Genomic DNA, 16,056 nt, shown 5'->3' with positions numbered 1-16,056 from the left:
AGCAGCAGTGCTCAGACAAGCTGCTCCTCAGGGAGGGCTCCTTCCAGATTGGCACACACGTAAGCATCCCCATGCCCTGCTTCTCGCTGTTTATTGAAAAAATAAGTCTGAAAAGACTTTCTACCCGCATTGTTGTACAGCAGTAAAATGGGATAACCGCCAGTGGCTCTGATTTATAACCAGATTCCAGATGTACGAGATTGCGCAGTGGATTGTTGCTAACCCAATCCCATTTAAGCTTGGGTGACAGACTATTATTTTCCATTAATATGTTGATTTTTTTTGTAAACAAACAATAAAAGGAGGAATATGGGATGAAATAAGGAGGTGGATATGGAACAGAAGTTTCTGTTCTCAGCAGTTAATCCATCTTTCCACTTCATAACCTGTGTCCGAACTCCAGTGGCTCTGAAGATGGACTTTCTACAGAGCCATGATGCCTGCCTCGTATTTTGAATGTATTCATATTTAATAAGTGTATTATTGCATATTTTTCCAGATGCTACCTTGCCTGCAGCTGTGGCAGCAGCGTTTTAGAAGAGTCTTTGTAAATTCAATTCAATAAAATACATATGCAAAGTGTGCGGAAACTGTTTGGTGAGGACAGGTGCATTCGGGGTGCACGAGGTGCTATTTTTCTGTGTTGACCTCTAATAATTTGCATAAACCACCTGCCTCAGTTTATCCAACTGGCAAATTGTTATATGAGCATGTTTTTTCCCCCCAGGGGCTGTGGACAGAACTCATTAATGTTTAATAAACATTTCCAAGTGCTTTTGTAAGATTATCCTATTCATAGTGGGTCATACTAATGAGATCTACTGATAAAAGGTGCCTTGTAAAAAGCAGGTGTTGTTCTAGTATTATCCACTTTCAAGCACAAATATTTTGTTAGAGTATAACAATCATGGCACTTTTACAATGAACAGTTAGCCATCATTTTTAATTAAAATGTTATTTCTAATTAAAACAACATTAATTCTACATCAATAACATTATTCTTTTTTTTTTTTTTCTTTTTTTTTTTTTCTTTTTTTTTTTTTCCATTGAGAAGCCAATCAAAATTCTGACACTGATAGCCAGAAATCTGGTAATTAAATTCCTTATGACACATCCCAACTCTGACTCTGATTTTTATCCATCTCAGTACACAGTGCTGCCAGCAGCTCTCCACAATAATTTAATACTTTCTGAGAAAGCAGCTATTCATTTATAAGCCACCCTCCCTAAGCTCCATGATATACATCATTCCTATCAGTAAAGCCTGGATTTTCTTCTCTGCACAGTCTTAGTTAAGAGGGTTATTGCCTATGTCCAGTGACTCCCGAAACAGGCTATCTGTATGGGTCAGTTGTTCACCAGAAGTGGTTGGCATTGAGGCGTGAGAGGGAAAGGCCTTATTCTCATCTCCTACAGCAACTCCAGGTGGCTTGGCTTGGACCTGGCAAACATGGGACACCAGACAGCAGTGTGCCTCAAGTGAAGGTGAGATGCAGGGCGCAGCATGGCAGATGTGCTGTGCCACACACTATCCCTTCACTAGACAGTGTGAAAGCCCACGTAGCTACTAATGCACAAATGCACACAGGAGGTAGAATTTATCCTCTTCTGAATCATAGAGATTTAGAAGATTCGCTACATTACGTAAGTTTTCCAGAGAAATATCTCCATTTTGAAAGTCGAAATCTGTCCCAGGCAGGTCCAAGTCTGTTTGGCAGGTTAGGGAATGCCTTTGACTTTTCTTGAAGAGGATCCCTGCCGATAGTGCTTAGTGCTTGGTGGAGGATGCTCAGTTCTCCAAAGCTACATGTGAGGTAGGAACTGCATACACTCACACAAAGTTCAGAACTGCTCCAGCTAAAGTCAGTGGAATTATGGCAACCAGGACTTCATAAATACATAAATCCTACATTATATGTAAATACCTGAAGGGATGATGCAAGGAAGATAGAGCCATGCTCTTTTCAGTGGTGCCCAGTGTCAGGACAAGAGGTAACAGGCACAAACTGGAACACAGGAGATTCCCTCTGAACATCAGGAAGCACTGCTGTGCTATGTGCAACTGACTGAGCACTGGCACAGGCTGCCCAGAGAGGTCCTGGAGTCTCCCTCTTTGGAGATCTTCAAATGCCACACAGATGTGGTCCTGGGCAGTCAGCTCAGGGTGTCTCTGCTTGAGCAGGGGGTTGGATCAGATAGCCTCCAGAGGTCCCTGCCAACCTCAGCCATTCTGTGGTTCCATCATTCTGTAATGTAAGCTTTTTTTATCTTTTTTTTTTTTTTTTTCAATCCCAGGACTGCCTGATCAGTGTTAGCTTTGTTTACACAAGGTTCCCCAAAGAAGTGCCTTCTGGAGAGAGGGATCTGTGCAAAGATTTCTTCTTATCCTTCACATTTTAAGAGCCAGCCCCAAGGCAAGCTGCAAAAGGGAACTCCAGCTCTGTAGGAATTCCCATATTTTTAGGTAACTGATTATAGCAAAGCATGTGAAAATGCATGTTTTATGAAGCAGAAAAGCTGAAATGATAATTGTGAATTATTTCAATACTGTAGAAACTAATTTGCAGCTAGCTTTTTAATTTACAATTACAATGAAATTAAAAAGTTGCTGCAGAATATTTTGATTTATCTCAAGCTATTTTGGATGGAAAAAATACAACAGCAACTATTGGAATACCGAATCTGGCTAGTGATTCTTGAGGCTATTTGGCTTTGAACTTCCATTCTGAGAAAAAAAAAAACAAACTTCTTTGAAGCAGTTTTGTTGGGTGCAGGTAATGTGCATAGAGCAGTTCAGAAGGAAAGTTCAGCTTAGTTCCATTGGCATTGTCTTCTGGTGAAACTTTTCTCCTTTGGCAGGTTGTCTAGGAAAGACAGACTGCAAACACTGGTACCTAATTGAAGAGATCAAAGGCTCTTGCTTATATATAAATAAAATATTTCACTATGGACTCACCTCAGCTCCACATTGTCTGTTTCTGTAGCAGGAATGAGGTGATCAGCAAGGTAGCAGAGGATATTGTCTGGCAGAAAGAACTTGATTTCTGAGTGACGTTTCCTTCATTGATTGCTTGGAAAAAAATAAAAAAGTTCTTTAAGAAGGCAAATAGGCTGTGATTTATAGGGTTGCCACAGAGCCCCAGGGTACTCATGCTTAAAATATTAAAAAAAATAAATATCAATTTTAAGCATAGGTGCTTGGTATCCACTGGAGGGGAGATAATAAAAAGCTAGCTTTTCATCTACCTATAGATTTTTTATCTATCTATAGATTTTTATCTATCTATAGATCTGTCTATCCCCTGTTAAGAATGAAATGAAAGCTGCATTTGCCATGAGTTCATATGTGAAGTTCTGCTGAAGAACTATAGCCCTGGCTAGGCAAATGTGCAGAGCTTTTCTAACTTCATGTAAAAGCTTGTTTTCTGTTATATTATTTCTGAATTATATTATATTATATTATATTATATTATATTATATTATATTATATTATATTATATTATTTCTGAAATACCTTTCAAGAATTCTGAAGTTAATAAATAATACTGATGTTGCTGATTTATGGAAAATACTGAGGCTCTAAGCAGGCCCCTTTCTTCACTACTGACCTACTGAATGCTATGAAATTTAAAAATGTGGGTCAGAGGTGGCCTAGAAATACCGTTGACTGTGAATCCCTACTGCTATGGACAGAAGATGGTAACTGGTCATAAGGAAGATCTACAAATTATCATCTGTGGAGCATTAAAGATCAAATGGCTCACTGCTCCCCACTCAGATTTTGTCTCTCATCATAAGAAAACGGTTAAAAAATGATACAGGTGTAAAGCAACTCACAAGGTGGCTCTTCTTTTCATAAGTTCTCCTGCTCTTGCCCTGAAAGTACACAAGGCTTTTTCCAGCTATCTGTGTGACTTTCTGAAGCTTTGCCTTCTAATGAAACACAGAAGCAAAATGTTCCTTTATGAGGCTGGAAAGAAAGTTTTTTTTGCAAGCTTTCCATTTTACACAACATTTTTTGAAAGTCTTCCAACTGTAACAGCAGCAAAACACTGGATTGTGTGTAACGGAAGTCAAAAATATGATATGCATATCCCACAAACCATGATCACATTGTTGACCCTTGTAACACAGCCGTGGCATAGCTGTAACGAAACGTATTCCCTTTGGCTACAGGAGGTCTCCAGTTCTCACCAACACCTGGAGGTGGAAATACTCTTAAAGGTATAAGTACAGCAATCCAGGTGCAGGAAAATCTCCACGAGAGCAGGTGAACCCTGCTTCATTGAAGAAATAGGTTGAGACAGCAAAGGGTCTCAACTTTGCCCCTGGCACCTGCAAAGCCTGAGCTTGAAGCCGCTGACCTGGCAAAGCACTGTCAACCGAAAGTGACAGCAGCTCCTGTCACCTCTTATCTTTTCTGTAGCTCAAAGACCAAAAGTAAAAAACTCGCTGTAAAGAAGATCTGGAGAGGATGTCTTCCGAGTGTCCGACAGAGCCTTGCCATTTCATTGCTATTCTCTCTCCACATTGTAGAGGATACAAACAAGGCCTTTATGCTTTTAGACTAAACTAATTTTTTCAAAAAATAGGAGTCACAGTGTGAATGTGTCTGATAGATACATTCACTGCTAGAAGATACTAGCATCTTTCTTGATGGCATACTCAGAAAGGGCAGGGATCTTTGTTCTCAAACATGGAAAGCCACCAAGTGATATTAATTCTAATCTAATAGCTAGCAGGCTGGCAACCTGTAAGCTAATGGAGGAAGTTTTGCCTGTACTATGTGAGGTTAAAGTTGTACAGGTAAGAATTTTGTTTTTATTAGACCTACAGTACTCACTTAACAACCAGAAGAGCAGGGATGGATTTAGTTTTGTGGAGGAACCCAGAACTGTGCAGCTTCCATCATCACCCCACACTCATACACTGATGGCTATGCTGGTGGAAAACCATCTAAACTTCATTCCTCTGAACAACCATAAATACTTTGACATGCTAATGAAGTCTTACCATAGGTCCTTCAATTTTCAACATCTACATTTTTGCAGATGATTACGTCTTTATAGCAAAAGCCCCTATTTCTGCTTAGTTTAAAACAGTCATTATATACCTGCTGATTTGGAAGCTCTACTGTAACATTTCCAAACCTTACAAAATAATCACCAAAAGAGAAAACCCAGCACAGAACTACTTACTGTCACTTTCTGCTGCCCACAAGTCCAAAATGAATCTCATCTGAAGCATATGAATACAACTTTGGATTGAAGATTGGCTTTAAAATTCATCTGAAAAATAAAGTAAGATGATGTTAAAACCGATATCTAGCCTTGTGTGTGAATACTGATGCCCTCATTTGCGCACACCTAGAAATGTGTGTACTGAGTGCACAGTGTGTGCACTGAATATTAGGGCACACAGAGCAGACCTCTGGTTGTGAAACTGAATGCAATGATTAAAATTAGAAGCTCAGGTTCAGAATCAACAATAGGTGAGTGTTTCCCCCCCCCACTCCCCACCCCCCCCGTGGCACCCATTTTGAGTCTTTTTAGGATCACTGGGCTCCTAAAGCAGCTGCTCAGGCAATCCTCAGGGCCCTGGGCTGCTGGTGTCCCAAGAAGACCTCTTAGAGCCAACATCATCAGAAAACCTCCAAGCATAAACCCATCCTATAATCTACAAATTGTACTGGACTGTTTCAGAGTACTGCAGAACATCTTATACTTCAGGAAAATGAGGACAATATGAGCAGAATTGTTAGCTGCAAGCTGCAGACTGATTTATGAATCAGTGCTGATGACAGCTGTTTGTCAGATATGTTTTACACTTAACAACAAGCAACTTCAAAAACTCTCTGTTGATATCTCACCAATCTGAATTTCGTTAGCTAAATGTTTCCTATCATTTCTTTCAACACAGGAATCATGGCCCTTAGCATGATTCTTATCAAGAGAATCCAGCCCTTATTTCTTCCCAGCACACTGAGCTCTCTGTTGCATTGGCTCGGAGGAGATTGTTCCCTGACCAAGTATTAATAGCTCCAAAGTCCAGGCAACAAGATTACCAAAACCCAGCAAATATGTACTAAAAGGTGTATTGGGTTTACTTGATAAGCTTTTGGTGGTGCGGGAGTTGCAGGAGTGGCCTCTGTCAGCAGAGCCCAGCAGCTGTCCCAGGTCAGATCAGAGCCAGCTCCAGATGGCTCCAAAAGGGACCTGCTGCTGGCCAGAACTGAGCCAGTGAGCAACACTGGTTGGGCCTCTGGGAGAGCAGATTTAAGAAAAAAAATGCTGTGCAACAGCAGCTGGAAGAGAGGTGTGAGAAAATGGGAGAGGGAGAGAGAAAATATGACCCCGAGGTCAGTGTAGCAGGAGGGCAGGAGGTGCTCCAGGCACACAGCAGCAGTTCCCCTGCGGCCTGTGGAGAGGCCCCTGGTGGAGGAGGCTGTCCACCTGCAGCCCATGGGTCCCACACAGAGCAGATCTCCACACTGCAGCCTCCCATGGGTGGAGGAGCCCCCGGTGGAGCAGGTGGCTGTGGCCTGGAGGAGGCTGCGGCCCATGGAGAGCCCCTGCAGGAGCAGGCCCCGGGCCAGAGCTGCAGCCCATGGAGAGGAGCCCACGCAGGAGCAGGGGGTCTGGGGGATGCTGATGCCCGTGGGGGACCCGTGCTGGAGCAGTTTGCTCCTGGGGGATGGACCCCGTGGTACGGAGCCATGTGGGAGCGGTTCTTGAAGGGCTGCTGCCTGTGGGCAGCCCCCACAGGCTCAGTTCGGGAAGGATGGCATCCCGGGGGAGAGACCCCATGGGGAGCAGGGGCAGAGAGGGACCGTGAAGGAGCGGTGGACATCACGGACTGACCGCAGCCCCCATTCTCTGTTCCTCTGCAACACTTGGGGGGGGGGGGGGGAGGGTATGGGGAAGGTGTTTTTAGTTTGCATTTAGTTTTTCACTGTTCTACTCTGTTAGTAGGTAATAACTTATATTAATCTCCCTATGCTGAGTGTGTTTTGCCCATGATGGTAACTGGTGAGCGATCTCCTTGTTCTTATCTCAACACTTTTCCACCATATTTTCTCCCCCTCTTGCTTTGAGGAGGGAAAATGAGAAAGCAAATGTGGAGTTCAGCTGCCCATCAGTGGGAAACCACCACAAATGGCAATGCTAACAGTTTAACAATCAAGTTACAAGCAGCAAGTTACAAAAGAAGTCAAGTTGTCTCTGTCTTTCCTTCGTTTTCCCCTTAATGGTCTCATTAGTTTTTGTAGTTGGGCATAGCAGTTAATGGCCTCTGCAATAAATCCGGCAAAGTGAGGTTTTAAATCATCAAGGTAGATCTGTGCTACTGGTTTGTCTTGTTATTTTCCACGTTGGCCTCTACTGCCTTTATTTAGGTCATGCTCCTTTAATTTTAACTGTTTCAGAGTCTAACAGGCAATATCTAACTCTGAAATATTAAATCTTGACCACAGACACGCCAGGTCAGTGTGTGCTCTAGGCTCTACAAAATGATGAATCAAGGCTTTCCAGGCTCACATTGGCTTAAAATCAGAAGAGTTTGAAAGCAATGATGACAAAAACATGGTTTCATTTTATTTGTTTCTCGCAGTTCAAAACTTTACTATTCAGATTTAATCAGCAGCCCAATGAAGGGCAGAGAGTCCCTTTTAAAAACCCCACCTTCACATGACTCAAGGACCAGGGAGCTTTAGGAAGAGCAGCAAGGAAAAACAAAATCACAATCAAGCCTCAAGGTTGGTAGCAATTTGCCTGACACAAAGATCCGTCATTGCACTCTCAGGATCCACGTACTACAATAATAATCAAATTTTTAACAGAGATTGTTGTGTTTTGTATTTCCTTTTTTTTCTTGACAGGTTTTGTGTCTGATTCACTGGAGTATTTATTGAGTTTGGGGATGTTCAGCCAGTGTACAACTGGAGTAAAACAGACATGAATCATGCACTCTGTGTGCTTTGTATTGTAGCTGCTAACACTTTATAATGTTGTCTAGAAATCCAGAAGAATGATTTAGTCAAACCATGGCTTCTATTTCATTTTTATTAAACCTGGCTCTCTGCCTAAACTCTTGCCATTTTGAACAGTGAACTTAGGTTAGGATGTATTGCTTTATTCTGAACATTTGTAACCTCCATTGATCTGCTCAGGTAAAAGCAGAGAAAAAAGTCTTTATTATTGATGTAGAAAATATTACTTCTCCATTGTTTTTCAGTCCACAATCATTTGTCACATTCTCCTTGATAAATCCCCTTAAGTATTCCTTGTTCTGGGCCTAGAAATCCCATCCATGTTTACTTGGTGGGATCCAGGTGGGTTTCCATACAGTGAAATTAACTACAGCACTTTCTCCATGTCTAATTTCTGAATAACCTCATTTTGCACTAATATGGCTTGCAGTGGCCATTCATCTCAGAATGGGGTGGTATCTTCCTGCGACTTTGGTGGCTGCAGGTTCATGACCCCTCTTGGGGACCCCATGGCAGCCCCTGGGATGAGCATCCTTTTGCAGTGCCGAGGAGCTGAGACCTGCCCCAGAAATTGTGGGGCCAACATCATGGCTAACAACCTTTCAGTTTCATCCTTCTGCCTGCTACTTGACATCTCTAGTCTCTGTATCTGACAGTTCCAGCAGAGTAAATAAATAATTTTCATACTTGTCATCAGCGCCATGACCTGGCCGTGGCCCAATGAAGTTTGCTCAGTGCCTCTGCCCTGCGAAATCCATGATTCCAGCGCCCTTTTTGCTCTTACAGCTTCTGAGGCAGAACAAGCTTCCCAAGGTTTGCGGTCAGTGCATGGCTGTCATGTTTCATTTTGCCTAATACATATCAAGGTGATACCTTCAGCAAGTGCGTTTTGCTATGCCATTTGTTGATTTCTGCCTTCTAATTCCACCTGCTGGGAACCAAACTGTCGCTACGTTGGTCACCAGGCTATTTCACTGGCTGTTTTCTGAGTCTGAACACAGTTTTTTAGAGTTCTTAGACTTTATAGATTATTCTTTTTCAATTTGCAACCTGTGTGTATGAGTATGCATTCATTTATATTAATTGTTCATTCCTCTCTGGGCTCCATGTCAGTTTGTTTGTGCGTATGTGTTTTCACATTGAGGGTAACATAACTTGCTCTTGCACAGGGTGTGCATCTGCATGCATGCAAACATATTAATGTCTTCATATATGAGCCATATGTTCCTGTCCAGGTTACATGAAGATAAGCTGACGTGTTTTCCTCTTCTGCATGCAGCATGACTCTATTCATATGTCAGTATTTCCCAGCAGCCTGTCATTTGAATCATACATTATGTAAGGAAGGCAGCACTGTTTCCCAGTGGAGAACATTTTTGTTTGTTTGTTTTATTTTCTGAAATGAATTCAAGATGATGCTCTGCTATTATGAAAGAAAAAAAAAATGTTTTGCCTGACTCAACTATTTATTCAGATTGGGAGCAATGTCATGCGTAGCACTTAAGAACATTTCTGGATCTGGTGCGTGGGATCCATCTCACCTGGTTTTGGCTGTCTTAATGTCATGTTAGTCCAAGCTGGTCATCCTGGATCTTGCTGTAGTCAGTGGAAAATAATACAGAGGCTCCCTCCCTATGGTAGACATCCTACTGTAGATGCCTAAAGCACGTGGGAGGACTGCTGCCCAGCGACAGGTATTTGTAGTAGGTCCTGAAGCTTGCTGGCTTTTGCTTTGCTTTGCTATTGTAGGAGGAGAGCTTTACTCACCTTTTTATCTGATGAAGTGAGTCCTGGGACTCAAGCAAGGCAAAAGGAGATGAACTGTCTGTTTCATGACCACAGTTTGCCTTGCAAGCAGGTTTTTCAAGCCTAGACATGGCCCAGACTGGATGAAAGGCATTCAAGGGAGTGGACTAGGATATATGAACTATAAATGGCACAGGCATTTAATGGCATAGATCCTGGAGGGAACCTTCAGCAGACCAACTGTGGACACAAGACCAATGAAATCCAATCCCCTTGAATTCATGGGCTTGCATCTGATCCTGCAGGTGAATGATGATTATCTTGCAAATGATGACATCGTCTGATCTTTAGTACAGGGGCAAGGCCAGTGGCTTGTGTTTGCATTGTGCTGGAACTGCTGTGTAGGCAAACAGGACAACAGTGCTGCAGCACTGATAAGCCTGATGTGGAATTTAAAGCAGCTGTCCCCTACAGAGTAAGAAGATGGTGAGTGAAAACAACAGGGCCTAGGAAATAAAGAATTAATGTTCAATTTGTGATGATTTCTCCCATTTGCCTTCTGATTCCCTGCAGTATTTGTGAAAGGAAAGGCAGCAGTCCAAGACAAAACCTGGTGTATTTTGCTAATTTTGTAACTATTAAGACATAAAACAGACACAGATTTGGACTAAATAAAACAGCCAGATGATATCCAGTGGAACTGAATCTCAATAGTTTCATCCTCAGCAAAAGGGTTTAGAAAGTCTAGCAGGATGCTCAAACTTGACGAGAAGGGAATCTGAAGAGAAGAGATAGGAGCTTTCCCTTTTTTGGCCTTGATACACTTGAGACAATCAGTAACTTTATGGATCTGGGGAAGCACATTTGTTTATAGGACAGGAAGTTTTTTATGAGTTGCTGATATACACAAAAATTATAGAAGTTGGCTGTTACTATCTTCTAAGCTTCTTCTAAGTGATAAACTTACAATTTATCTTTGTGCAGAAGATCATTTTGTCCCATAATTATACAAATGGGTGAAATACCTGCCAATAATTATTTTTAAGGGATGAGAATATTTATTTATTTATTTATTTATTTATTTTTATGAGAATTGCACTGGACTTTGGGTGGAGCTGAATCCAGCTCCATGTTTTAATAGGAATGTTTTGGATTTGGCTGATTTTTCTATTCTAAATATGGAAATGTTTCAGATTAAAACATTTATTTTTAGGGCAGTAATACCCAATCTGCTTTAGGCATGCTTCATAGCTGCAGCTTTTTGTTATCCTTTCTTTTCCTCCTCTCTTCCATCATCCCATGACCTATGACTTCTCAGTGCCCCTGCCTTCTGAGATCTATAGTGCTATATTTCCTTACCACCAAGCAGCAAACTTCTTTTTCTCTGAGGTTTGAACCTGGGAGTAAAAAAGAGAATGAAGAAGCGTAATAAACTTAGCAGCTGTCTCTCTTCTGTTCTTCAGTCTCAGCAATACTTCTGCTTTTGCTTCTATATCTTATCTTTAATGTTGTCGTGCCTCACTCAGAAGGCTTGCCTCATAGGCTGGTAACTACTGCTTTTGGTGATGACTTGTTACTTTTTTTTCCTTCCATTTATCACGTCTGAGTTAACTTGACAGCTTTCAGCTGCTGCCAGGTTGTCAACACTGGATCCAGATGTTCCCAGAGTACAGACTGATGTAGTAACAGCTTTCAAAATGCAGCATCTGACAGCTCGCAGCTCCCTACTTTCCTCTCTTCTGCATCACACATGCCTCAGCCCTTTTCTGGAGGGATCACATCAGCAGCAGGGTGGGATTTGGCTCCTTTGCCCCCTTGCCCCTTTCCTTTTTGTTTGAGACTGCCAGCCTGGGAGTCAGTGGCGATGCTGGTGTGGCTTAGAGCAGAACTGGAATGCCTGCTTCCCATATGGTTCAGAGCAGCTGGCGGATGGTAATGAATGCCAGTGTCCAACAGCAGGAGCCTGTTATGTGTACGTGTTTGTGTCATGCGTGTGCACCTCCTGAATTGCCGCTGTGTTGGGCAGCAGCTTTCTTCTCTCTGCTAACAAATGCCCTGAACGGCTCCCATAAAAGTGCATATTACTGGGTACTGCAGCTTGCAAATCATAGTTTTCATTGCTGTGGCTTACATGCTAATGTGTATGTGTCAAAGCATTTTAATGAACTAAGCAACATAGCTAGAAATACATTTTATCTATATTTTGCAGAGGGATGTGGGAGAGATGCCAGCTGGATATCTTGATTAAGAATCAGAAATGACCGTGACAAGTCTCTTCTTCAAGATATAACATCACCTAGTACCTAAAACATCAGCCGTGATGTTTATATATAGTGTTTACATATGAAGCATGACTACCTGCATATGAAGCAGACTACCTGCAGGGTAGTCTTTCTGCAAGGTTGCCATGTTTCCAAGAGCTGCAAAAATATCTGGAAGCCTGCAGCAAACCCACAAAATGGAAACATGTTCAAAACTTTCCCTGACAGCATATTTTCAAATGAAAGAATATTTCATCCTAGGAACAGGTCAGTTTGGATGCCTGCCTCAGGAAAAGTGAGGACTATTTTGAAGCTGAGCATGGGTAAGCAACAGAAACTATATAAAAGGCAGGGCATGTTAAAAATACCACTGCCTGTTTGTGATTCAGGACAAGTCCTCCATGAAGCTTTAGTTACCTCAAGAACTGACTGGGTAATGGGAACTGCTTTCCAGCACTTGCTCTTGCCCATCTGGCTAAGGGGTTTTGTGCACTTGGCCAGGACCTCACAACTTTGGGGACTGTTGGTGTGTGGCATTTAACCAAGGAGAGCAGCTGCTGCTTGTTGTTGAGCCAAGTGTTGCCCAGTCTCCGACTGTGAGCTTGTCATATAACCTACCACCATAATGGAGATAATAACATTTGCCCTTCTTTAGAAATTACTTTGAGATCTGCCAAAGAAAAGGGCCTATTCAAATGCAAAGCCTGATGCTTTTATTTATTAATAGATATTGTGCCAGAGTCACCAATCTGCTCTTGATGCCTAAGTGCTGCTCTGAAAACAGAATCTGCCTGCCTGATTTAACCCAGCCGGCGAGCTGAGGCCTAGGGCTGCTTTGTGATATTAGGAACAGCACGAAACAGCCAGATGTTAACCAGCAACCATTCAAGCCTGGTGTTATCCTGCCTGTTATCCTCTAAAACTTGAGCAAACGTACAACTGCCTAAAGCTTGCCCGCCAGCAGCATCACTCCTGCACCTCCTGATGCTGAGCACTGGGCTTCTCAAAACACTCTGGCACCCTCAGAGGATCAGTTATTCTTGCAAAAATAAATAGTGATTACAGGTCAAACTATCATCTCCCCAGGGGATTTATTTTTATCTGTGCCATAAGACCCACAGGGGAGTCTCCTTTGTGCTGGGCTGGCAAGCACAACACAGGACTAAACTGTGTTTGCCTAGTACATGAGCATTACTCCAGCACTACCTGGTGTTTCTGGAGACTCTGGCTCAGCTCATTCTCAGCCAAAATTTCTAGGGGAGATAGGCAGGAAAAAATAAAAATAAAACAAAACAAAACACCTAATTTCAAACAGACAGTCTTGCTCTGGCTTGTTTCCTCTGCTATTTGCAGGTGGGAGATCGGCTTGTCTAACATTGTGCTTGCTGCCTTTTGTTTTTGACTGTGCACGAAGCCTTGTGCTGATTTAAGTCAAAGCAGAAATTTGCTGGATCCATATTTGCTGTCCTCGGGGGAGTGCTTTATTAGATTACTTCTTCCTCCATGTTTACAGTAATAGATGACTTTTAGAAACACTTCTATTAGTATGAAAGCGGAGGGTGTATTTCCACCAGCAGAGTGCTCAACAAACATTTGTTTTAGCAGATGAAATGTAAGTGCAAGCAACTTCATTAATACACTTTTACAAAGTTGGTTGTTCTCCTGGAGCCAGTGAGTTACAGTCTGTTTATTTTGATTTCTCGATTTAGCATATTCATGGCAGTACTTTTTATTCCAGACACCACGTAGGCAGATGCATCATTGCGAGAGCGGGGTTAAGAACCCCCCCCCCCGGTAAGCCAGAGCGAGCCCCGTTGCTAGGTTTATATTGAGGTGTTCCGATTTAAAAAAAAAATAGAAAAAAAGAAAGAAATGGGATTAAGCTGGATCCAACTCATTCCCTCCTGAGCTCCAGTGTTTTCTCCCGAGCAGGCCGCCGCGGTTAGCCAGGAGAGGGCAGCCTCGCCTTGCGGAGCTGCCCGCGGTTACACCAGGCTCCGTGCCCCGGGGGTGCGGCCTGCTGCTGGCTGCCTGCTTGGCCGTGGATTTTCTCCCTAATTTAGACTAAAACCCAAGAGCGGCGCTTTCTGACCGCACAACGCGTGTCCTCGTGGATTAAGCAAAGATAAATACAGCCAAAGTGCTCCTTTTAGCTGAGACGTTTGTCCCCGTAGCACCCTGTGCTGTGCCTCACCAAACGGGGCCCTCTGCCCAGGGCTGGTTGTGCTCTCTTGCTGTTGTGGGTGAAATTTGGTGCTTTGGAGAAAGCCAGATCACAGCAGGGTAAACATGATGGAAGATGTGTTAAGCTTAGTGAGCTCATTTTGGTTGACGAGAGCCTAATTTTCAGCTGGTTTAGATCAGTATCATTCATAAACGTTAGAATCACAGAATCATGTAGGTTGGAAAAGGACTCTAAGATCAGAAGATGAGGGTCACTGGAGCAAACCATGAAGGAAAAAAAAAAATTAAAAAGCATTGAAATAAGTCCTGTTTGCCTTTCTCTCTGATTACTCATACCTTTTAATGATGTTCTCCCTCACCGTGGGGTGGGATTTCCCTTGGCTTATTTCAGTTTCCATTGAAATAATTTGGAAAATTCCAATGGTTTTGGTGGAAACAGGCTCAAAAAATCTGTGATTCTCGGAAGTGCTCTTCCTTTCCAAGAAACATCAAGAGTGCTTTATCTTTCACAGGAGTTTAATGCTGCTTCACTTTTGATGCTGAAAATGCATTACATCAGAAATAAAACACAATGTAAATGAGATTATACAATGAGCTCCCTACTCAAAGTGATTAAATTGCACAGCATTTTAAATATCTTGCATTAATATTCTTTGGGCCGTCATTTCATTTCATTTCATTTCTTTGTCTGACATTTGGAATTTATTGAACAGTCCAAGCTACCTTAATTTTAATTCATCATCTTTAAGGATTTGACATATTCAGTGAATTTGGCTAACTCTCTTTAAACACAGATTTCTACTTCTTATTAGCAAATTCCTGGAGTTTCTTCAGTTTTTGTACCTCCACAGTGTTGCTGTGAATTGACAGACTCACTCAGAAAGCAAAGCTATTTTTGGGTGTCTCCCTGGTCAATAACGAAAAATGTTCCTCTTGCAAAAGAAAACTATTTCTCTTCTGCGTGAGTCATGACTCTGCTTGTATGCACAGTGAAAGATTTCCAGCTTCTCAGGCTTTGCTGGCATTCGGGGCAGCTTTCAGCCAGCCAAGATTCACATGTGGAAACTAAATATGGTCATAGGGTTATACTCCCATTTTTTGCCCATTACTCAGGCTCTTGCATGGTGTACTTCGATGCCTACTCCCTTTCTGCCACTCTGCATCTCCTTCTGCAGTGTTAGTTTACTCTGTGGTTAAAGCTAGTAAGATCTTAGACAGCATCAGTTACAAACAAGCAGTGTTTCTTGTTCTGATGAAGAGTACTATATAAAAGAAAGAGCTAGTATTAAACCCTGGAGGGAAGCTAAAGCCCAGGTACCTTTATAGAGCTTCATTCTAGAGGGTGTCACCTTAAGTCTTAGTCCAACTTCAGCTGTAGTAATTGCCACAGCTTCCATGGCAGAACCTGCCAGAAATAGAAAAACAAGACGGAGAGAACATTTTTTTTTTTTTTAACAAAACAAAACAACAAACAGAACAGCCTGTATATTTTCAGCAACAAGAAGTCAGAGGGACATTTTTATAATTATATACAACAGCCAGAAGAGTTCTGATGTCATGGGAGCCAGAAAAAATATGTCTGAAATTATACTACGTTTCACCATGGAGGTTAATCAGTGAGCCAAGGCATATTTAGGTTCTTGTAAGGGTGTCTGACCCCTGCTTAGGATTGGTCAGCACATGTGGCCATGGAAGAGCAGTGGCAAACACAAATTACTGAGGTCTCTCAGCTACACAACTGTTGGCGAGGTGCTGACTCCCTTCCCACATCTGTCCCAGGGAGCCCGTCCCCTCCTCATGGGCTTTATGGACCTGGTGGGAGTTGCATGGGGCCTGATCTCATACTTAGGGCTGGGCTTCAACTTCCTTAGCAGCTTT

The 16,056-nt window shown here is 42.4% G+C and overlaps 1 protein-coding gene across 1 annotated transcript in view; it reads right to left on the bottom strand.

Annotated features, from left to right (window-relative positions):
* The window catches only part of MET (MET proto-oncogene, receptor tyrosine kinase), a 134,448-nt gene extending 118,890 nt beyond the window's left edge, over positions 1–15,558 (bottom strand). The window contains exons 1-3 of the mRNA XM_084513708.1: positions 15,497–15,558; positions 5,199–5,288; positions 2,957–3,058 (exon numbers count right to left, since the gene is read on the bottom strand). The gene's annotated coding sequence lies outside the window, so the exon portion shown is untranslated. The remainder of the gene's footprint in view (positions 1–2,956; positions 3,059–5,198; positions 5,289–15,496) is intronic.
* Between the last annotated feature and the right edge of the window lie 498 nt (positions 15,559–16,056).

The sequence above is a fragment of the Aythya ferina genome, assembly GCF_964211825.1.
Source record: "Aythya ferina genome assembly, chromosome: 1".
Classification (NCBI taxonomy): Eukaryota; Metazoa; Chordata; class Aves; order Anseriformes; family Anatidae; genus Aythya; species Aythya ferina.
The sequence above is the reverse complement of the archived record's forward strand: the minus strand, read 5'-3'. Positions and strand labels throughout refer to the sequence as shown.